The sequence below is a fragment of the Protopterus annectens genome, chromosome 3.part0, assembly GCF_019279795.1.
Source record: "Protopterus annectens isolate FY-2018-M chromosome 3.part0, PAN1.0, whole genome shotgun sequence".
Classification (NCBI taxonomy): Eukaryota; Metazoa; Chordata; order Ceratodontiformes; family Protopteridae; genus Protopterus; species Protopterus annectens.
Window position 1 is genome coordinate 1,837,121,305 of NC_056731.1, and position 24,738 is coordinate 1,837,146,042.

The window sequence follows — 24,738 nt, forward strand, 5'->3', positions numbered from 1 at the left end:
GAGCTGTTGGACATGCTCCACTTAAAGAAATCCCAATCCCTCCGAGCTACACGCTCTAGGGACCTAAACCTTGTCACCACAATAAACAGAACATGCTGGAGGGATAGATTCCTGTCCCAGAGACTTCCCATACTCTGAAACAGACTACCTATTTATGTCAAACAGAGCTACTCATTAGCACTCTTCAAGAAAAATCTTGATGATCGGATGGGAGTTAGGAAATTCACCCCGGGGATCACTTCTGTGGCTCTGCTCGACAGGGGCACAGAAAAATAATTTTCTTGGGTGGCAAAAGCCAGGGTACATTTTTGGCTAGGCTTATATAGGCCCTAGGGCCAATAGCCTAGTACCTACCTATGAACCTATGAACTCGCAGATATGCACTGAACTAGTGCAAAATAGCACAAAATATACTGAACCTACTGATATTGCCAACATCCTGGCAGATAGATTCAGTGCAAACTTCACCTCCCTCTCACCTCCAAAAGGGCCCACAACAATACTGGAAAAGTGTAGTGTCCCAAAAATCACAGACGCACAGGTGAAAACAGCCCTTTCAAAAGCCAAAAACACAGTGTCAATGGGACCAGATGGTGTCCCAGGCTGCGTCTTGCATGAACTACAGAACGAACTAACCCCCCACCTAAGCACGATGTTCAACCTCAGCCTCTCCACAGTCTACGTGCCCATAGACTGGCACACAGCAATGGTTATTCCTCTCCACAAAGGAGGGACCACAACTGACCCTGGTAACTATCGCCCCATAAGCCTGACTAGCCTGGTCTGCAAGGCTATGGAGCGCATCATCATGGAACTCATTAACAAAGACATTGGGAACCACCAAACACTTGACCCGACCCAGTTCGGCTTTGTTAAGGGCAGATCATGCCTACGAAACCTGGTTGACTTCTTCGAGACAGTCACCAAGGCCATAGATGATGGAAAGGTGGTTCACACAGCCTACCTTGACCTCGCCAAGGCTTTTGACACCATTCCCCACTCGAGTATTACAGAAAAACTCACCAGCCTGAACATAAACTCCTACGTCATGAGATGGATTGCCAACTGGCTTACAGACAGAACTCACATGGTAAGAATAGCGGGCTCCAGTTCCGGCTCTAAACCAGTCACAAGTGGTGTCCTGCAAGACTCGGTCCTGGGACCCCTACTGTTCGGCATATACTTCTCAGTAGTACAGGCAAACACAGGAGGACTATGGTTAACCAAGTCTGCTGATGACTGCAAATTGGGAGGCATAATTGACTCTCCGGCTGACATGGACATCCTCCAAAAGGGCCTTACTGAGATGGACACCTGGTGTCAAAGTCATGGCCTCAAGCTAAATGCCAAAAAATGCATAATCATCCCATCTGGGAAAAACAAAACACCCATGAATTACCACATAGGTGGCAGCCCCCTTAATACAGAAGAGGTCATAGGAGATCTGGGGACCCAGGTAGATAGTAATCTCTCCTTCTATGTGGCCCATCTAATTACTAAAGGGTTCGCATCTAGAAATAAAGAGGTTATAGTGCCCCTCTACTCGTCACTCATTAGACCCATCAGAGAGTACAATGCCTCATTTGGGATGTACCTCACAAGACACTTCTAACAGCTGGAAAGACCACAAAAGTACCTCACCAAGAGGATTACTGGCCTCAAACATATGTCCTATGCAGCCCGACTGAAAAAACTCTGGCTGTACTCAGTGGCATATAGCTTACTCAGAGGTGATCTGTGCCTGACTTACAAAGCCAAGTCCAACTCAGAATTGATGGACATGCGACACCTAAAGAAATCCAAGTCACTGCGAGCCACACGCTCTAGTGAGCTAAACCTTGCCACAACAATAAATAGAACATGCTGGAGGGATAGATTCCTGTCACAGAGACTCCCCATGCTTTGGAACAAAATTCCAAATTAAATCAGGCAGAGCCCCTCACTAACACTCTTCAAGAGAAACCTTGACGCGTGGATGGGTAACAGAAAATGCACCCCTGGGATCACTTCATTGGCTCTGCTTGACAGAGGATCAGTTAATTAATCAATGGGGCGGCGAAAGCCGACACACTCTGGCTAGGCTTATAAATGCCCTCGGGCTGATAGCCTAGTACCTACCTATGAACCTATGAATAGTGTAGTACAATATGTACAAGAAATGTTTAAAGAAAAAGAAGGTAATGAAAAAGCAAGGAAAGTAAAAAGGTTAACAGAAAAAGAGAATAAAGAGTTGGAAAAGGAGATTTCTTTAAATGAGATAGATAAAGTATTAAGACAAGTAAATATAGATTTGGCTGCAGGCCCAGATGGAATAGGGTACGAAATGTATAAAAATTTAAGGGACCGGCAAAAAATATTTATTAAAGATTCTGAATGAATGGTTAAATGAAGGTTTTATGTATATAGAATCATGTGGAATACTTAAATTCATATGCAAGAATGAAGATAGAACTGAATTTAAAATCTGGACACCAATAGTATGAATGCCTCAATCAACAGAGGGACAGGTTCCTAATCCAGAGACTGCCCATGCTCTGGAATAGATTTTCCTTCCACGTTAAGCAGAGCACCTCACTGGCCCTCTTGAAGAAAACCTTGACGAGTGGACGGGAAATAGAAATTTCACCCCAGGGATCATTTCAGTGGCCCTGCTAGGCAGGGACACTGGGAAATAATGTCAGGCGGCATGATGCCAGGGAATCTTTTGGGCTAGACTTGTAAAGGCTCCAGGGCCATTAGCCTAGTAAACTCCTATGAACCTAAGAATAATAATGATTATAAGATCTTTATAAAAATAATACAAAAGAGATGTGAAACCAAAATGGAAAATACCATGGAAGATACTATATACAGTATAAAGGGAAGGGTTATCAAGAATTATTAATGATGGAGAAAGTGTGGATGAAATTAAAAACAGAAAAGAAGAAACAAAAATAAATAAAGGACCCCTACTCTTTTTAATAGCTCCTGTAAGATCTGACCTGAGCTACCAACAACTCAAGTAGATGGGGCTTCAGTTTAATGTCTGATATGAATGACAGCACACTCAGGAGTGCAGCATCCCCCCAACCCACTTATGCTGCACTGCCAGTAATTGATCTGCCTGGTTTGGTAATCAAACCCACAACTTTCTGCATCAAAGGTCAGTGTGTTACCTGCTGCACTACTGACATTGCAAGTCAGCTGTGATCCAAACTGGAATGCAAGGTGTTGAAGCCTGCAAAATGCTAACTTAAAAATTGCAATAAGATACATAACAATGCAATTGTACTAGGTAAAGAAATACAGAATAACACAATATCAGTGAAGAAGTATATAAAACTTGTAATATGTCAGGCAAGTAATTAAATTAAAATAATTCAGAAAGTATAGATGATGTTCAGAAGTATAGCACAATGCACAAATTAGACTGTAGGCTTAATCTTGGTGCTTCAGTGTAATGCATTTAGTATGACGATAATAAAAGCAGGTGTGTAGAGCTATAGGTAAAACAGAGAAAGAGTAAGAAGGAATAGATGAAAGACTACAAGAATATTAAAAGTTCTTAAACCGACATCAGTTCAAATTGGGTTTTACTTAGTCTATTCTCTGAGACCCATAACTGGAATGTTAGCTATTATAGCTTAGTGGGGCTGTCGATAAAAGTCTAATGTACTAAGGTATCCTTCACAGTCAAACAAGTGATGAAATTTACATTCCATTTTATATTGTTTGCTTAGCCAATGGAAACTAAATAGGAGCCAATTGATGTAATATCCTATCTTTGGGGTGACCCTGGAACTCTGCTATTGTTATGTGACTCATGTAGAGTCACATGGTATGAAAGGGGAATTTTAGGTTCATAGGTAAATACTAGGCTAGCTGCCCTTGTGGGCCATTTTAGGCCTAGCCAATTTCCCTTTCAGTAGTGAGAATCAAACCCTGTACCTTGTGACTGTGAAGCAAACACTTTCTGAGACTCTAACTAAGTTATGCGGAAAACAGATATGACTCATAGCCAAGTTATGTAGAGAACAGATGTAGTGTTATTACACTTTCATCTTCCACTAGGGTACAGGGTTTGCACCTCAAAATACTAATCTGTACTTCATGTTGCTATAATCAAACATTTAATTCCATCTAAATGCAGATCAGTCTTGAAAACAAAATTTAGCATAATATGGATTTCAAATAAACTAATGAAGCATGCTATTGTCAGTAAAGTTTGTTGTACAGAGTTTTGCAAGAGGATATATAATAACTTTAACTTTCTCAGTTTATTTTCTAGTTGTGCCTTTTGTTGCCTATTTTAATTTTGTATACTTCTACATCACTGACAACAATATCCTCCTGGAATGAATGAACTCAATTTTGTTTCTCTTTTTTAGACTATAGTTTTTCTTTGTGATAAACTTACTCAGCCAGAAAGCTGAAATTCCTTTCGGGTGAAAAAGCCTGTTTTTCTTGTTTTATCTGTGTAATAGACGCAGACTTGCATATTCTACATTTTATCTGCCCTTGTCTACTTCTGAGCAGAATGACAACACCTGCTTTTTAGTCCTCTCTAGCTACCAGGTAGAGAGTTTGCTAGTTTCTTCCCCATTGCATTTACATTACTCAGTAGAACCCATGGATGCTGTGGACAGTGATCATTCAGTACACAATCCTTATTTTGACCTGTCCAAGGCTTTTGACACTATCTCCCAAGCTGGTATTACTGGAAAATTAGACAAGCTTAATGTAAACTCCTACATTGTCTGCTGGATTGTAAATTGACTATCTAGCAGATCCCAAGTTTTAAAAGTTGCTGGTTCCCTTTCTGAATTTAAATGTGCAACTAGTGGAATGCCAAAAGGATCAATTCTGGACCCTCTCTAAATGTAATTTGGTAACTAGTGGGGTGCCACAGAGTTCAGTTCTGGGCCCTGTCTGAATGTAACATTGTAACTAATGAGGTGCCACAGAGATCAGTTCAGAGCCCTCTCTGTAAATGCATAATTAGTGGGGTGTCACAGGAATCAGTGCTAGGCCCTCTCTGAATGTAACATTGTAACTAGTGAAGTGCCACAGGGATCAGTTCTGGGCCCACTCTGAATGTAACTTTGTAACTAGTGGAGTGCCACAGGGATCAGTTCTGGGCCATCTACTGTTTGGCATTTATTTTGCACACATGCAAGCCAATACCCCAGAAGTGTGGTTGACCAAGTTTATGGATGACTGCAAACTGGACACTGTTATCCACTTATCCACTGATACAGAACAGCTCTAGCAAGAGCTGGAATATTCACATACATGGTGAAAAAATGGTCACCAACTAAATGTAAGAACAGCTTGTTCTCACCTCATATGTTATAAATGGGACTCTTCTTCAAACAGATATGGTCATAAGAGACCTGGGTACTTATGTGGATAGTTCTCCCTCATTCAATCATCATTTTTCCACCACAGTCAAAACATTCTTTAATCTGGCCCATTTAATTTCCAGCAGAATATATTCAAGAGCCAAAGAAGTCATCCTGCCACTGTGGGTTTCCATTATCAGACCACCATTAAATACAATGCATCTTTTGGTGTGTACAAATCCAAGCACATTGCTTAACTGGAAAGGCCTCAAAGATTCCTAACCAAGAAAATTAAAGGTCTTAAATCTCTCAACTAACTCCAATAGATCACATGATGCTCCTTATACTCCATTGCCTGTAGGTTGCTTTGAAGTAAACTGTGTCTCACTTTTCAAGCCATGAAAGACCCAGTCCTATTTGACCTCCTATTTCTTCCAAAGCCAGTGGCACTATAAACACCAGCAATACGGGCTTAAATCTATGCCAACAATTAAACACAACTCACTGGAGAGACAGGTTTCTAACTCAATATATTCCTAGCCAGTGAAATAAGTTACCACTACAGTTCAAACAAAGCTCTACTTGTCTACGTTTAAGGCTAGTCTTGATGACTGGATGGATGGACACAAATTTATACCAAGGTTATTGTGTACTGCCCTGGTCAATTTGGGAAGTGAACAAAATTAATTGTTTGCAAGACCTTTTAAAGTGTGTCTACTTAAATGTGTATATGGCTAGGCATCTTATGGTCCCTGGCATTCCTTACCTAGTATGCTGCTAAGAAAATAATGGCCAGTTAGAGAGCAGATACTCATCTAAGCACCAGAAACATAGAATTTAGTCCCAGTTTCCACAACTTTGGACAGGGTACCCTGCCTTTGCCTGAAATACTCAAAAGTTAATAATTAAAAATTAAAATCTTAACTTTTAATCAGGTAGTCAGTACTCTTAAGATTTCTGTTTTAAATGCTGTTATTATCCTGTTTTTACTTTATTTTTCTCCAGTATAGCTAAAGAGCAATGTCATATTCTTCTACACATTATACAGTTATTGAATTTTGCTCATTTGTTGCCTCCCTTATTTTCACTTAATGTTATGTCTGTATTTCTGTTGTTCCATGACTTGCCTTTTTATTTGTGCTTTGAATACAGTAGTTTGCAATGACAGATTTTATCTACATGGTGTGTAAAAATGGTCACCAACTAAATGAAGAACAGCTTGTTCCCACTTCATATGTTATAAATGGGACTCAAAGAGATATGGTCATAAGAGACCTGGGTACTTATGTAGATAGTTCTCTCTCATTCAATCATCATTTTTCAGTCTTCAAAATATTGCCATTTCTAAGTTCCTGTATTATTTAAACATTCTTTATTTTTCCACTTCAAAAAATCTACACCCCTACACAACTTACATAAAATGGGAAATGATACTAAATGACAGTAGTTATAAATGTTAGCAATAGCAGAAGCAGTCATTACTGACTGTAAACAAACAAAATAATATGTGGGTTAAATACAGAGGCAGATTAAATAAACCGTACACAGTCTGTTAAGACTGTGTGCACATTGAGGTGTGATGTGCACACAGTAACGCACTGTTTTGAACTCAGTAAGTAGCTCTACATGGTGTGTAGACCCGCACAACCACAGTAAACACCATGGCATCTAATTACAGCATAAACAGCTGAACTGTATGCTAATCAATCCAAGATAGACGAGCTATTCAACAAGCTACAGACACAGAAAGGAATCTACACAGAAAGAATGTTAGGAGCTGCTGTTGCTTTAATTCATGTGCATGTGTAACAGGCTAAAGTATATGCTGCTGCTAATAGGCCACGACCAAGAAGGAGAAGAGTTTTCAGACCCCATTTTACTTATCATAGTCTGCAAGAGGTAGAAATTGTAGAATGCTACAGGGTGGATAGAAACACACTACAGGAACTCTGCAGCTTCTGTTGTCCTTAACTCAGACCCAGGGCAAATGGAGGAGAACCCATATCAGTGGGGATAAAGGTATGTGTAGCACTTAGAATTTTAGCTACAAGAATCTTTCAGAGACCAACAGGGTACAGACTGGGGATGTCACAGGCATCAGTATCCAGGATCCTCCATTAGTTTCTAAATGCTATGCTCCAACATGCCAGTGACCACATATATTTACCCTGTACTCCTGAGGACAGAGCCACAAATATGCAGGAGTTCTGCCTTGTAGCACACTACTACCCTGAAGTACTAGGTACCATAGATTGTACAAATATAGAAATTAAGATACCAACTGGGGAACAGGGAAGGCTGTACAGAAATAGAAAGGGCTTCCACTCTATTAACTGCCAAGCTGTATGCAATGCAAAGGGAATCATCTTGAATGTACGTGCTGACAAGCCAGCAGTTACCATGACTCACATATCTGACACACCTCCCAAATGTATCAGATGTTCACTAGGAATGATATCCAACAAGGTAATTTGAAACCATTGCTATTGATGTCTATCAGAAATGCACACACACCCACTGAAGAACTCCATAATGAGGCACACTCTCATACCACAAATTTCACTTTGCATCTGTTTGGGCTGCTGAAGTTGCGGTTCTGGTGCCTAGATAAATCTGGTGGACCCCTAAAGTACAATCCATGGACATGTACTGAAATATTCACTGTCTGTGCCATGCTACACAACATCATCCTGAGAAAGCAACTTCAGCAGGATCAACAAGGGAAAGAGCTCACATCCCACCTCCAATGCCAAGGTTAGCACAGCCACACACAGGTGAAGAGTCAGAGGGGGAACCAGCAGCTGCTGTGGGTGTAGGCAGATATAGGAGTGCTCAATATACCCTCGCATTGGCTAAGAGGCAAAAGGGACAAAAACCTTCATCTTATGTACATATAGTAACATTGATGCCAGGCTACAAGCACAACCTTTACCTATCCATGTAACAGCTGTGTACTGCTAACATCAGATAAAGTCAGCCCTGAATTAAACTGTTGCAACTGCTGGATTTACAAGGTATCTATTAATCTGTAGTGTATTGTGTAATAATATGAATGAATGGCATATCCTTGCATGTTGTTACTTGGTAATTTAAGCAAGTAAAAGGTGGGTGATTTGCACAGAAATTACTTTAACATGTGACAACAGAGACCTAAGTGACTACATGTGCCCTCTATCAGGTAGTAGGCCTCAGGCATCAAAGATTCGCACATTCATACCTCTCAAAAGTACTTATGATCACAGAATGTCCTCAGTTTGACATCATACTTTTGCACTGGGAAATCAAAAAGAGAAGTTAGAAAGTAATTAGACACATTTCAGTTTCAGAATTCACATTGATGAATTTTTGCAATCTGCAGTTGAGGAAGGGATCATTAGTGCCAAAACTAAAATTCAATTGACCGTACAGGACCCATCTAAACAATATTTATATCTATTACCCAAAATCCACAAATCTTTTCAAACGCCTCCAGGTAGACCGATTGTCTCGGGAATTGGTTCACTTACTTAACCTCTATCTGTTTACCTGACTGAACATTTAAAACCTTTAACACACATCAGGGCTAGAATAAAAGACACAACAGTTTTTACAAATAGTCACGGATTCCCAATTGGAACCGCATTGGTTAATGTGCACACTGGATGTGAAGTCACTCTATACCTGTATTCCCCATTGGGCTGGTTTGATGACATTAGAATTTTGGCTTAATAGAACCAACATTTATAGCCCTGGCTTTAACACTTTCTTAGTTTGCATGGCTGAACATGTACTTACCAGAAATGTGTTCTATTTCCAAGATCAATGTTATTGGCAGATTCAGGGCACAGCCATGGGTGCATACTTCGCTCCCATTTATGCAGATTTATTCATGGGGTACATAGAGGAACACATCATCTGCAACAATTTACACAACTTGTATTTACCCAAGATTGATATCTAAATAAGGGTATGAGAACCACACAAATAAGAGTTCCAAAGGATAGATCCAAAAGATGACAGTTTCCAAACAAAACACCAAAATTCCGTTGTAAGACTGAAGTATTTAATAACGCTTCCAAATACATACGTTTTCGAACACCTTCCTCAGAACATACATTCATTTACTTTATTGCTGTATTTATACACCACTTGATTGAATAATAGATGATCATTAGAATTAATTAACTCATTAAACATGATATGCAATAGTGTTTTCTTTGAAAAGCATTTATTAATACTAAATAATTATAATATAAAATAAAACATAATAAGAAATAATGAAAAATAATAAGAAGTAGTATATTTGATTAAAATGTATAAAATGGTTTTAAAATTGATATTATATACTTTAATAAGAATATATTTGTATATTTAATTACTACAATAGTTGAAAGTTGCTAAAAATGTTAAAAAATCTCCAACACCATCTAGTGGACAAATATCAAAATCACACTCACAATTTGGCAGCTCTCAGTTTTAATACTGGTGCTAGTGATATCATGTCGTTCAAACCAGGTTCCCTGACAACATCCAAAACAATTTGCCAGTACAATTCCCTATATTCGAGTTTTGTTTCCCACATGCCACCCTGATTTCTTTGGGCACTATTTCAATGACAAAAATAAAAGATGGAATTCTGACATTTTTGGGAATGTCTATATAGGGCATTGTTTATATTTCCTTCCTCATTTCATAATAGTGCTCATATATTCTGGATTTCAGTTTCCTTTCAGTTTTACCTACATAAAAGGAAGAACAGGAGTGGCATGTGGCGATATATATGACCCCTTGTGTATTACAGTTGGCAAAGGATGTACTTTTAATTGTTTTATTTCTTTCAGATACAAACAATTGTGAACCGGTCTGAATATATTGACACTGCGAACATGATCCACATTTGAACGTTCCCTTTTTGTGGCCAATATTTTTAGTAGTACCTTGTCCTCCAAATTCAAAAATATTTTTTAGATTAGTGTCTCTCCTATATACAAACTTGATAGGTTTATTCTTCAAATGCTCTAAGTCAGTAATTTCCTGAAACCTTTCCCATTCCCTACTTAAAACTTTTTTAAGTGGGAATGCATCACCTGTATAGTCCATTACATAAGCAGTGGAATAATTATAATCAACGGTCTTTGATGTAAAATTGGGGTGTGTATTCCCCGTTGAAGTAGATTGGATAGTATTAGTGGATTCGTGACACCCAAGAATTGGGGAAAATCTATTCTTCCTACCTTCCATGACCATTTCATATATTTCATCACACAAAAAGCTTGGATATCCTCTTTCTTTGAACATATCTATGATGAACTTGCGATCTGTTAAAAAATCCACTTCTTCTGAGGTCATCCTACTGGATCTAACAAGTTGTCCTTTTAATATATTCTTCTTTTGTCCAAAAGGATGGCCACTAGTAAAATGAAGATAAGAATTGGAAAAGGTGGGTTTCCTGTACACCTTTGAAATAAAATGGTCATCACCCTTCCTTAATAAAACATCCAAATAGCAACATTCATCATAGTTGATGCTATATGTAAAGTCAAGAAAATTTGTAGTAGATTTTATGTACTCAAAAAATTCATGAAATTTTTCTAACGTGTCTGTCCAAAAATGATAATGTCATCCAAGAAACGTTTGTAGAATACCCAAGAATTACTATATTCACTAGAAATAATGTACTTATTCTCCCACCATGATAAAACAATGTTGGCATAGGTGGGTGAACATTTAGCCCCCATGGCCACACCCTTTTCCTGTTTGTAAAATTCACCCTGAAAGAACATAAAATTGTGTTTCAGAACAGTCTCCATTAAAACCATAACTGTCCTAAATGTGTCATCACTTAAGTCACCAAAATGCAAAATACTTTCCTCAAGCCAAGTCAAACCCATGTCATGGGGTATACTGCCAAAAAGATCAATAACATCCAAGGTAATGAAAATTATATCCTTGGAAAAAAGATTTAACTTCACCTGTCTTAAAAAGTCCCAGGAATCTTTGATAACTGTTGTACCCTGGTTTGATAAATTTTTCAGTTTCACATCCACGTACTTGGCCAAGGGGGTGGTGACTGAGCCCTCAGAGGACACAATAAGACGCAAGGGTGGGTCATGGGGTCTTTGTGAATCTTGGGTATCCCAAAAACTGAAGGAACCCTTGGAAATTGATTGTGTAAATAATTAAACGTATCCAAGTCAATGGTACCTTCAAATAATAAATCGTTCAATAAAATGTTGATTTTACTTTTAGAAATATTAATTTCATTGAGAGAAGCTTTTGAATAGTTGTAAACATTATTTAAACATTGTTTCATCTTAGATTCATAAAGAATATAATCCATCACCACAGCACCACCCCCTTTATCAGGTTGCATAATTCTTAAATTTTTATTGCCCCTCAGATCGAATAAGAGTTCCTGCTCGTTTTTAGATAAATTCGAAGGGACATAGTGAGAACTGATGGTATTTCTAATTTCCCTCTCCATTACACGTTCTAAATTCTTTAATTGTGGGTGTAAGGGGGGATTAAATACACTCTTTTTCTTTAATGAAACATCAGTATGAGTGTTACTTAAATTTACTGACCCAAGAGGATTATTACCAAACATAATGTCTAAATTTTGTTTTCTGAGAAACATCTTAAGATCCACAATAGCACTTGAAATGTTGGTCTTCCTTAGTGGAATGAATTTGAAGCCCTTTATAAATAATTCAAAGAGTTCTGTGGTAACTTCCAAAATACTATAGTTAAAAATTTTATAGTGTTTATATTCATATACATTCATATTCTGTTGAATGTCATCACCCCCCTGAATAACTACCTGCGATTCAACCTGGGTTGATAATAGTACTGATTGTAATGTACTGGAGAACGATTCCTCAACCTGTTCGATCTGCGTAGTGGGGGTACATATTCCAATGGAAAATCCTGGTTGTTTAATTCTCTCACACTGTGAACAGAGATGTCATCAACATTAATATTTGCATTGGATGTGTCATGGTTAGCCACCATCTCACTTCGATATGACTTGTGGGGCTTGGTTTTCGGTATGCATTCCCTAATTGGTAAGCTTCCATATCCCTCTCCAACTTAGAAGCTTTCCTTTTCATATTTTGGAGACAATCCTTTTCAATACTAGTAAATATACTAAGATATACAGACTTTTCTGATTCTACATTATATAATAAATCACTTGTAATTTTGTGTTGACATGAATAATTTTGTTAAATAAATGTTCCCTAACCCTATTATTTTCGGCTATAATAGCTTTAACAATTTCGATTCCACATTTGTCAAAAATTCCTATTAAATCCTTGTGGAATACTGAATTTTCTTCCACACGGTTGGGGTATTTACATACTACAAACCTTTTGGGACAATACCCTTAGTAACACATTCTTGTAAAAATGTTATATCACAACCCAATCTCTCATATTTCTCTACATAAAAATATAAAAGGTCCAAGTTTTCTTTATATGTTACAGAAGATGATGAAGGCACATTAGCGTCATTAATTCCTTCATTGATACTGAATTTTTTGCTTAAAAAAGCTTGCAAGTCAAAAGAATAACATTTGTTACAGTCACCTTGTTTTAAATGGGACCTCCGCTCACGTTGACTTCTAGGTTCCTGATTAGGGAGACAATGTTCAGTATTAATGTCACAAACTTCCGATGCTCCTGTACGAAGGAGACGAGGAAACTCATCAAAATCATTGATATTTGGTATTGGAATAAGAGCTGCTTGCCCACCATTGTCCACACTGGTCGAAGCGATAGGAACAGACCGTTCACCTTGAAAGTTCGCTTGCAAACCCGGAAGTAAACTACGGTAGGTGAAGAAACAGGAACCGCTCCTGTTTTACATTTCGGTAAAGAAGAACCGTTGATACACTCATTTAGTAACACTGAGATGGATGAACAAACTGGTGTTAGTAGTTCTACAAGTTGGGACAATTGTCCAATAACTTTACGTAATTCACCTTTCTCCGATACAATGGACTCTTTGCTGTTCTCTGCCCCTGAAGTCTCCGCCATCAAAATTTACTCAAAAACAACGTAAGATGGTAAAGAGTGAAAACACAATACTGTAAACCACAAACTCACTCTTTGAGACCCAAATAAGGGTATGAGAACCACACAAATAAGAGTTCCAAAGGATAGATCCAAAAGATGACAGTTTCCAAACAAAACACCAAAATTCCGTTGTAAGACTGAAGTATTTAATAACGCTTCCAAATACATACGTTTTCGAACACCTTCCTCAGAACATACATTCATTTACTTTATTGCTGTATTTATACACCACTTGATTGAATAATAGATGATCATTAGAATTAATTAACTCATTAAACATGATACTACAAATTTTCTTGACTTTACATATAGCATCAACTATGATGAATGTTGCTATTTGGATGTTTTATTAAGGAAGGGTGATGACCATTTTATTTCAAAGGTGTACAGGAAACCCACCTTTTCCAATTCTTATCTTCATTTTACTAGTGGCCATCCTTTTGGACAAAAGAAGAATATATTAAAAGGACAACTTGTTAGATCCAGTAGGATGACCTCAGAAGAAGTGGATTTTTTAACAGATAGCAAGTTCATCATAGATATGTTCAAAGAAAGAGGATATCCAAGCTTTTTGTGTGATGAAATATATGAAATGGTCATGGAAGGTAGGAAGAATAGATTTTCCCCAATTCTTGGGTGTCACGAATCCACTAATACTATCCAATCTACTTCAACGGGGAATACACACCCCAATTTTACATCAAAGACCGTTGATTATAATTATTCCACTGCTTATGTAATGGACTATACAGGTGATGCATTCCCACTTAAAAAAGTTTTAAGTAGGGAATGGGAAAGGTTTCAGGAAATTACTGACTTAGAGCATTTGAAGAATAAACCTATCAAGTTTGTATATAGGAGAGACACTAATCTAAAAAATATTTTTGAATTTGGAGGACAAGGTACTACTAAAAATATTGGCCACAAAAAGGGAACGTTCAAATGTGGATCATGTTACAGTGTCAATATATTCAGACCGGTTCACAATTGTTTGTATCTGAAAGAAATAAAACAATTAAAAGTACATCCTTTGCCAACTGTAATACACAAGGGGTCATATATATCGCCACATGCCACTCCTGTTCTTCCTTTTATGTAGGTAAAACTGAAAGGAAACTGAAATCCAGAATATATGAGCACTATTATGAAATGAGGAAGGGAAATATAAACAATGCCCTATATAGACATTCCCAAAAATGTCAGAATTCCATCTTTTATTTTTTTGTCATTGAAATAGTGCCCAAAGAAATCAGGGGTGGCATGTGGGAAACAAAACTCGAATATAGGGAATTGTACTGGCAAATTGTTTTGGATGTTGTCAGGGAACCTGGTTTGAACGACATGATATCACTAGCACCAGTATTAAAACTGAGAGCTGCCAAATTGTGAGTGTGATTTTGATATTTGTCCACTAGATGGTGTTGGAGATTTTTTTAACATTTTTTTAGCAACTTTCAACTATTGTAGTAATTAAATATACAAATATATTCTTATTAAAGTATATAATATCAATTTTAAAACCATTTTTATACATTTTAATCAAATATACTATTTTCTCATTATTTTTCATTATTTCTTATTATGTTTTACTTTATATCATAATTATTTAGTATTAATAAATGCTTTTCAAAGAAAACACTATTGCATATCATGTTTAATGATTTAATTAATTCTAATGATCATCTATTATTCAATCAAGTGGTGTATAAATACAGCAATAAAGTAAATGAATGTATGTTCTGAGGAAGGTGTTCGAAAACGTATGTATTTGGAAGCGTTATTAAATACTTCAGTCTTACAACGGAATTTTGGTGTTTTGTTTGGAAACTGTCATCTTTTGGATCTATCCTTTGGAACTCTTATTTGTGTGGTTCTCATACCCTTATTTGGGTCTCAAAGAGTGAGTTTGTGGTTTACAGTATTGTGTTTTCACTCTTTACCATCTTACGTTGTTTTTGAGTAAATTTTGATGGCGGAGACTTCAGGGGCAGAGAACAGCAAAGAGTCCATTGTATCGGAGAAAGGTGAATTACGTAAAGTTATTGGACAATTGTCCCAACTTGTAGAACTACTAACACCAGTTTGTTCATCCATCTCAGTGTTACTAAATGAGTGTATCAACGGTTCTTCTTTACCGAAATGTAAAACAGGAGCGGTTCCTGTTTCTTCACCTACCGGTAGTTTACTTCCGGGTTTGCAAGCGAACTTTCAAGGTGAACGGTCTGTTCCTATCGCTTCGACCAGTGTGGACAATGGTGGGCAAGCAGCTCTTATTCCAATACCAAATATCAATGATTTTGATGAGTTTCCTCGTCTCCTTCGTACAGGAGCATCGGAAGTTTGTGACATTAATACTGAACATTGTCTCCCTAATCAGGAACCTAGAAGTCAACGTGAGCGGAGGTCCCATTTAAAACAAGGTGACTGTAACAAATGTTATTCTTTTGACTTGCAAGCTTTTTTAAGCAAAAAATTCAGTATCAATGAAGGAATTAATGACGCTAATGTGCCTTCATCATCTTCTGTAACATATAAAGAAAACTTGGACCTTTTATATTTTTATGTAGAGAAATATGAGAGATTGGGTTGTGATATAACATTTTTACAAGAATGTGTTACTAAGGGTATTGTCCCAAAAGGTTTGCGAGTATGTAAATACCCCAACCGTGTGGAAGAAAATTCAGTATTCCACAAGGATTTAATAGGAATTTTTGACAAATGTGGAATCGAAATTGTTAAAGCTATTATAGCCGAAAATAATAGGGTTAGGGAACATTTATTTAACAAAATTATTCATGTCAACACAAAAATTACAAGTGATTTATTATATAATGTAGAATCAGAAAAGTCTGTATATCTTAGTATATTTACTAGTATTGAAAAGGATTGTCTCCAAAATATGAAAAGGAAAGCTTCTAAGTTGGAGAGGGATATGGAAGCTTACCAATTAGGGAATGCATACCCAAAACCGAAGCCCCACAAGTCATATCGAAGTGAGATGGTGGCTAACCATGACACATCCAATGCAAATATTAATGTTGATGACATCTCTGTTCACAGTGTGAGAGAATTAAACAACCAGGATTTTCCATTGGAATATGTACCCCCACTATGAGATCGAACAGGTTGAGGAATCGTTCTCCAGTACATTACAATCAGTACTATTATCAACCCAGGTTGAATCGCAGGTAGTTATTCAGGGGGGTGATGACATTCAACAGAATATGAATGTATATGAATATAAACACTATAAAATTTTTAACTATAGTATTTTGGAAGTTACCACAGAACTCTTTGAATTATTTATAAAGGGCTTCAAATTCATTCCACTAAGGAAGACCAACATTTCAAGTGCTATTGTGGATCTTAAGATGTTTCTCAGAAAACAAAATTTAGACATTATGTTTGGTAATAATCCTCTTGGGTCAGTAAATTCAAGTAACACTCATACTGATGTTTCATTAAAGAAAAAGAGTGTATTTAATCCCCCCTTACACCCACAATTAAAGAATTTAGAAGCGTGTAATGGAGAGGGAAATTAGAAATACCATCAGTTCTCACTATGTCCCTTCGAATTTATCTAAAAACGAGCAGGAACTCTTATTCGATCTGAGGGGCAATAAAAATTTAAGAATTATGCAACCTGATAAAGGGGGTGGTGCTGTGGTGATGGATTATATTCTTTATGAATCTAAGATGAAACAATGTTTAAATAATGTTTACAACTATTCAAAAGCTTCTCTCAATGAAATTAATATTTCTAAAAGTAAAATCAACATTTTATTGAATGACTTATTATTTGAAGGTACCATTGACTTGGATACGTTTAATTATTTACACAATCAATTTCCAAGGGTTCCTTCAGTTTTTGGGATACCCAAGATTCACAAAGACCCCCATGACCCACCCTTGCGTCTTATTGTGTCCTCTGAGGGCTCAGTCACCACCCCCTTGGCCAAGTACGTGGATGTGAAACTGAAAAATTTATCAAACCAGGGTACAACAGTTATCAAAGATTCCTGGGACTTTTTAAGACAGGTGAAGTTAAATCTTTTTTCCAAGGATATAATTTTCATTACCTTGGATGTTATTGATCTTTTTGGCAGTATACCCCATGACATGGGTTTGACTTGGCTTGAGGAAAGTATTTTGCATTTTGGTGACTTAAGTGATGACACATTTAGGACAGTTATGGTTTTAATGGAGACTGTTCTGAAACACAATTTTATGTTCTTTCAGGGTGAATTTTACAAACAGGAAAAGGGTGTGGCCATGGGGGCTAAATGTTCACCCACCTATGCCAACATTGTCTTATCATGGTGGGAGAATAAGTATATTATTTCTAGTGAATATAGTAATTCTTGGGTATTCTACAAACGTTTCTTGGATGACATTATCATTTTTTGGACAGACACGTTAGAAAGATTTCACGAATTTTTTGAGTACATAAAATCTACTACAAATTTTCTTGACTTTACATATAGCATCAACTATGATGAATGTTGCTATTTGGATGTTTTATTAAGGAAGGGTGATGACCATTTTATTTCAAAGGTGTACAGGAAACCCACCTTTTCCAATTCTTATCTTCATTTTACTAGTGGCCATCCTTTTGGACAAAAGAAGAATATATTAAAAGGACAACTTGTTAGATCCAGTAGGATGACCTCAGAAGAAGTGGATTTTTTAACAGATAGCAAGTTCATCATAGATATGTTCAAAGAAAGAGGATATCCAAGCTTTTTGTGTGATGAAATATATGAAATGGTCATGGAAGGTAGGAAGAATAGATTTTCCCCAATTCTTGGGTGTCACGAATCCACTAATACTATCCAATCTACTTCACGGGAATACACACCCCAATTTTACATCAAAGACCGTTGATTATAATTATTCCACTGCTTATGTAATGGACTATACAGGTGATGCATTCCCACTTAAAAAAGTTTTAAGTAGGGAATGGGAAAGGTTTCAGGAAATTACTGACTTAGAGCATTTGAAGAATAAACCTATCAAGTTTGTATATAGGAGAGACACTAATCTAAAAATATTTTGAATTTGGAGGACAAGGTACTACTAAAAATATTGGCCACAAAAAGGAACGTTCAAATGTGGATCATGTTACAGTGTCAATATATTCAGACCGGTTCACAATTGTTTGTATCTGAAAGAAATAAAACAATTAAAAGTACATCCTTTGCCAACTGTAATACACAAGGGGTCATATATATCGCCACATGCCACTCCTGTTCTTCCTTTTATGTAGGTAAAACTGAAAGGAAACTGAAATCCAGAATATATGAGCACTATTATGAAATGAGGAAGGGAAATATAAACAATGCCCTATATAGACATTCCCAAAAATGTCAGAATTCCATCTTTTATTTTTTTGTCATTGAAATAGTGCCCAAAGAAATCAGGGGTGGCATGTGGGAAACAAAACTCGAATATAGGGAATTGTACTGGCAAATTGTTTTGGATGTTGTCAGGGAGCCTGGTTTGAACGACATGATATCACTAGCACCAGTATTAAAACTGAGAGCTGCCAAATTGTGAGTGTGATTTTGATATTTGTCCACTAGATGGTGTTGGAGATTTTTTAACATTTTTTAGCAACTTTCAACTATTGTAGTAATTAAATATACAAATATATTCTTATTAAAGTATATAATATCAATTTTAAAACCATTTTTATACATTTTAATCAAATATACTACTTCTTATTATTTTTCATTATTTCTTATTATGTTTTATTTTATATTATAATTATTTAGTATTAATAAATGCTTTTCAAAGAAAACACTATTGCATATCATGTTTAATGAGTTAATTAATTCTAATGATCATCTATTATTCAATCAAGTGGTGTATAAATACAGCAATAAAGTAAATGAATGTATGTTCTGAGGAAGGTGTTCGAAAACGTATGTATTTGGAAGCGTTATTAAATACTTCAGTCTTACAACGGAATTTTGGTGTTTTGTTTGGAAACTGTCATCTTTTGGATCTATCCTTTGGAACTCTTATTTGTGTGGTTCTCATACCCTTATTTGGGTCTCAAAGAGTGAGTTTGTGGTTTACAGTATTGTGTTTTCACTCTTTACCATCTTACGTTGTTTTTGAGTAAAGATTGATATCTGGCGACATTATCTGGATGATTGTTGGCTGGTTTGGAGAGGGGGCACTGAATATCTTGAGGAGTTTGTGGAATATCTTAATTGTAACAAATGGGGGTAGAATTTACTGTGAACTACAATGCCCAAGAAATCAATTTTCTGGATGTACATTTGGAGCACAAACCAGATCATACTTTAAGAACAAAGGTTTACAGGAAGTATCCCCAATACAATAGTTTGTTACATGCCTCTAGTCTCCATCCCAAGCATATCATCAATAACATTCCCAAATCCCAGTTTCTTAGAATCAAGAGAATTTGTTCCTCACAGCAGGACCTTACTGATTGTCATCATGATCTCACAAACAGGTTTTTGGAGAGGGGGTATAGTCCGGATAATGTCAAAACAGCATCACAATGGGCTCGCAACCAACCCAGGGACAGCCTTTTAACATACAGACAAAAACATACTAGGAATAATCAGGACACTCTCAGGTTGGTTGCCACGTTCAGAAGGAACACCAGTCAGTTTATTGGGATTATTGACAAACATTGGAATATACTCAAAAGTAACACACGACTTGATGATTGGTTGGGTGATAGATGTCAGCTCTCATACCAAAAGGGGAAAACATTAGGTTCACACTTTTCACATTACAAAAAGATCATGTGCCAGGAGATCACCTATCATCAAACTACTCTCTCCGGGGGAAAACTAGTGGAGTGTTACCCATGTGGGCATTGTTCCTTTTGCAAATTTATGCTTAAGACCAAAAACTTTACCAACAAGAATACAGGTAAATTATTTGACATCAACTGCTTCGCAAATTGTGGAACTGATTCGGTCATTTATTTGGCCACATGTACATGTCAAGCATTCTACATTGGACAAACATCTAGACAGTTTAGATGTCGGATATCTGAACATCTAGGAGATATCAGGAATGCCAGAATGACTAATGCCTTGTATAGGCATTCCTTGATTCACAAAACAGCTAAATTCACATTTACGATTATAGATAGAATTTTGGGAAACAAATCCTTCAAAACAGGGTGGCACAACCTACTAAACACAAAAGAAAATAAATGGATAATCAAATTGGGTGGTCTTTTTCCACCAGGTCTGAATGATAAATTGTAATATTGTGTTTATAACCAGGGGCTATGCTGTGTATTTTTGAATGCAACGTATTTTGTTTCTTTATTTTTGGGCCTATTTTACATGATTTATGCACATAAGATCTATTTGCACTACTTCTAATTAGATCTTCTTTACAGGAAATGATGTCATTTATTGCTTCATTGGACACTGTATTTAAATGCAGTTCTTGTGCTGCCTAACCATGTATAACCACTGAGGAAAGCTATATGCTGAAACCGGTCTGGTAACAATAAAAATTCTCTGCTTCAATTTCCCGGTGATGGCCCTTTTTTTGTTTTCAGAATTCACAACCTTCAGAAGATTATTAAAAATGCTGATTTGAAAAAAAATGTTTGATTCTATCAAATATCTAACTTTCTAAGACCAAAATATGTCAAAAGTACAATTAGTAAAACAACATCACAAATGCAGATATAATAAGGACAAAGTCAGCTATGCACCCTGAGCATCAGACACAAATGTTATATATCTCTGAATCCAAAAAATAGAAAACAAGGATCTGACACAGTAAAGCTCTGTGCTAGCTGTATGTCTTAGTATATTGGGCAGGTGTGAGCTGTGCATGGTAGAAGTGTCAGTTCATCTTTGTCATACCCAACCATGAGAACTGGCTCTGCCAGGAGTTGCACTGGTATGTCCATGCCCATGGCCAAATGCACTACTGCTACTTGAATATGACTGATGTCTTCTGGACAAGCCCCCCTCATGAGGACACCCAGGACCACTACCACTTGGCCTGCCACATCTGGGTATGGACACCTCAACCACTGACAGAGCAGTGGAAGTAGTGCACTATGGGAGCATGATCGGGCACTGCCACATCAGCAAACAGCAGATGATGTGGCTGACCTACACCCATGGGGATGCCATCCTCCTCCCAGCAGATGTTCCATCACACACACTGCCCATTCCAATGTATCATTCATCCGATCCATTGAATTGGCAACATGGTGGAGGCAGTCACACATGTCAGCCTGTGCCACATCTATAACCCTAAGCATTTCTCTGGAGGACCTATAGAAATGTACCTGCACCTCCATAATGGCCCTAAAGATACACCAAGTGGCACGGGAAGACACACCTGGATCAGATGGAAGATGGACAACAGGCCTCCTCTGAGCACCCCTAACAACCCTCCTGCAGGGCACCTTCCCCACACTTTGACTATGTCAAGAGTCAACAGGCAATGAAGCCATAGTAACCACACTTTGCTGATCGAGTGTCTCACGCTTCGCCTGTCCAATATCTGAGGGATCACTGGAATGGGTTGGTGTAGGCCTGCTGGCTGTGTCCGATAGAATTACAGGGGATGACTGAATGTCAACCTCAGTATCAGATTGGCCATCATCATCATCATCAGAGTCTGTCGATACTCTGACTTCAGGTGATAAGAATTTTACACTTCCACTGCCAGGATCACCTGTGATAATAAGCAACAAACACAGGAAAGAAATTAATAGCTACACTACTATAGTCAAATGTATGCTAATAAACTAACAGTGGTGCCACTACTACATACAGTACAGAAATACACACAACAGTCCTGATACCCACATCACATATATGGATAAAATAAATATTTCTTTGAACTGCTCATCACTACTGACAAGAAAAAAATATTTGACTTACCATGTGCAGATGATGCTATGCCTCCCATGAATGATGGTCCTGTAAAAAGTTAAGCAAAAGGTAAGGACACCATAATCACAATTAACAGTAACACAGAGGGTTAAAACTTTTTGCCCTTTATATGTCCATTAATTAGACTTTTAAAAAGAACATCGATGACAAGTCTACCCTAAGCCCATATGTAATCATTCATAATGTGTTGTTAACTGTATCAATTTACAACTATTCCCCCAAATGAATTTAATGTTACAGAGCTTAATTATTGCAGTAAATATTTTACTATACAAGTATTTAACAAATGAGATAGATAAGCCTACCTGAAAGCTCCTCCTGGGACATACATGTTCTCCCTGAAACAGTAGCACCACCATCCATGACATGTTGTTGTACACTTTCCAGTGTGAGCAGTCTGGATCCCCGACAGTGGACAGGAACCCTTTATTTGTTGTTAACTGTGGCTCTGTAGCAGACCCCATGTGGTACCCATCCATTCACGGGCCACTACAGCTGCTCTCCTCCATGCAGATGAACTCATGTCAGTGGCCCTATGACACACTTGATCATATATCCTGCTGTGGCCACCTACAGAATTCACATCAGCAACTATCTGCTGCCAAATCTGCATTCTGCCTTACATATCTCCACATCTCCTCTCAAGCAGAAAGGCACCATGTTGCCTAAAAGCTTCCACGATGACCTCATTCTCAGTGTCACTGAGATTGGGACATCTGGGTGCCATACTCCTAATTGACCTAAAACATAACACAAGGATAATACACATAAGTATCACATAACTAAAAGTCCTGTTTCGACATAACACATAAAAGGTAGCATTTTGCGATCACCCACTAAAGAAACATAAAACAGTCAAGATATTCAAATATAAAAAAAGGAATTGTGTGGTTGTAACATATTCCAATCACACACAAAGCAAGGTTGAATCCAAAACAAGGAGAGAAACAATAGCAAAAATCCTGTTTGTGCCAAAACAGAAATGCAACTTTGCACCTCCAAAAGAACAGGCAAATGACATATTTTAGTAACAAACCATCAGTGACATGCTAAAAGTGCTATCAAATAAACTGACCCTGAAACATGTGTACAGATTTAGCACACAACATTCCATTTTATGCTATTGCCAGTCATGTCTACCTCTGGTCAGCACTGCCCTAGAGGTGTGTATGGTCTATCCTAGAAGGCTAACACCCCTACGTCATTAACAATACAGGACATTTACATTTCATGGAAATAACAATAGAAGAGTGTACCGACAAAAACAGTTGTAACATTAGCACTTGTGATGACAGTTAATAAGGCTGTGCACCTGAGAAAGTGAAATGCCCTGACAAATAGGTCCATGCCATCAAACACTTCTAAGATTCTAAGAAATGCATACAGATAAAAGTAGCATTTGTTAATGTGTGTGTGTATATATATATATATATATATATATATATATATATATAGACTGCGGTGGTGGTGCTGCGGTAGCGTTGCTGCCTCCCAGTAAGACGTTGTCCTGTTCGATTCTCAGCTAGAGCATCTTCTGTGTGGAAATATGCGTGAATGGGCGTACCTTCGTTGAAGGTTGTGCGTCAGGGCTGGCAACTCGGCACGTAAAAATCTACTGCCAATCATTAGCGGACCGGAGTTCCACTGTGGCGACCCCTAACCGTGAAAAAGACGAAAGACACAGACACAGATATATATATATATATATATATATATATATATATATATATATATATATACACACACACACACACACACACACACACACACACACACACACACACATATATATATATATATATATATATATATATATATATATATATACATATATGGGTCTACTGCTTTCCATCGAATACCACATATTCAAAAAAGAGCAGTAGACCGCTCAGTTACGCGAAAGTGCGCTTATTCGAAAGTGCATTTTTGTGAACTCAGCTTCTAAGAACGGATCGCACCACAGTGGAGGACAGCAGGAAAACATGCTATGTCCTCCACTGTGGTTCGGTAGTTACGGACCTTAGGGTTAGGGCACGGGTCATGGTAAGGGGATAGCTCTACTAGCTATTCCCTTACCATGACCCGTGCCGTAACCTTAAGGTCCGTGACTACTGCACCACAGTGGAGAACAGACTATCCTCCACTGTGGTGCGGTAGTCACGGACCTTAGGGTTAGGGCGTGGGTCATGGTAAGGGAATAGCCCTACTAGCTATCCCCTTACCATGACCCACACCCTAACCCTAAGGTCCGTAACTACTGCACTAAAATAAGTAGTAGCCCATTCGCTGAAGCAAGTTTCGCGAAAGTGCACTTTCGATTAAGTGCACTTTCGCGTAACCCAGGGTCTACTGTGTGAGTTCGAAGAAGTGTATTTTCGAACTTATACAGTAGACCTATATATATATTTTGCTGAAACGTAATTTTGTTGGGTCGAGGTAGACCCA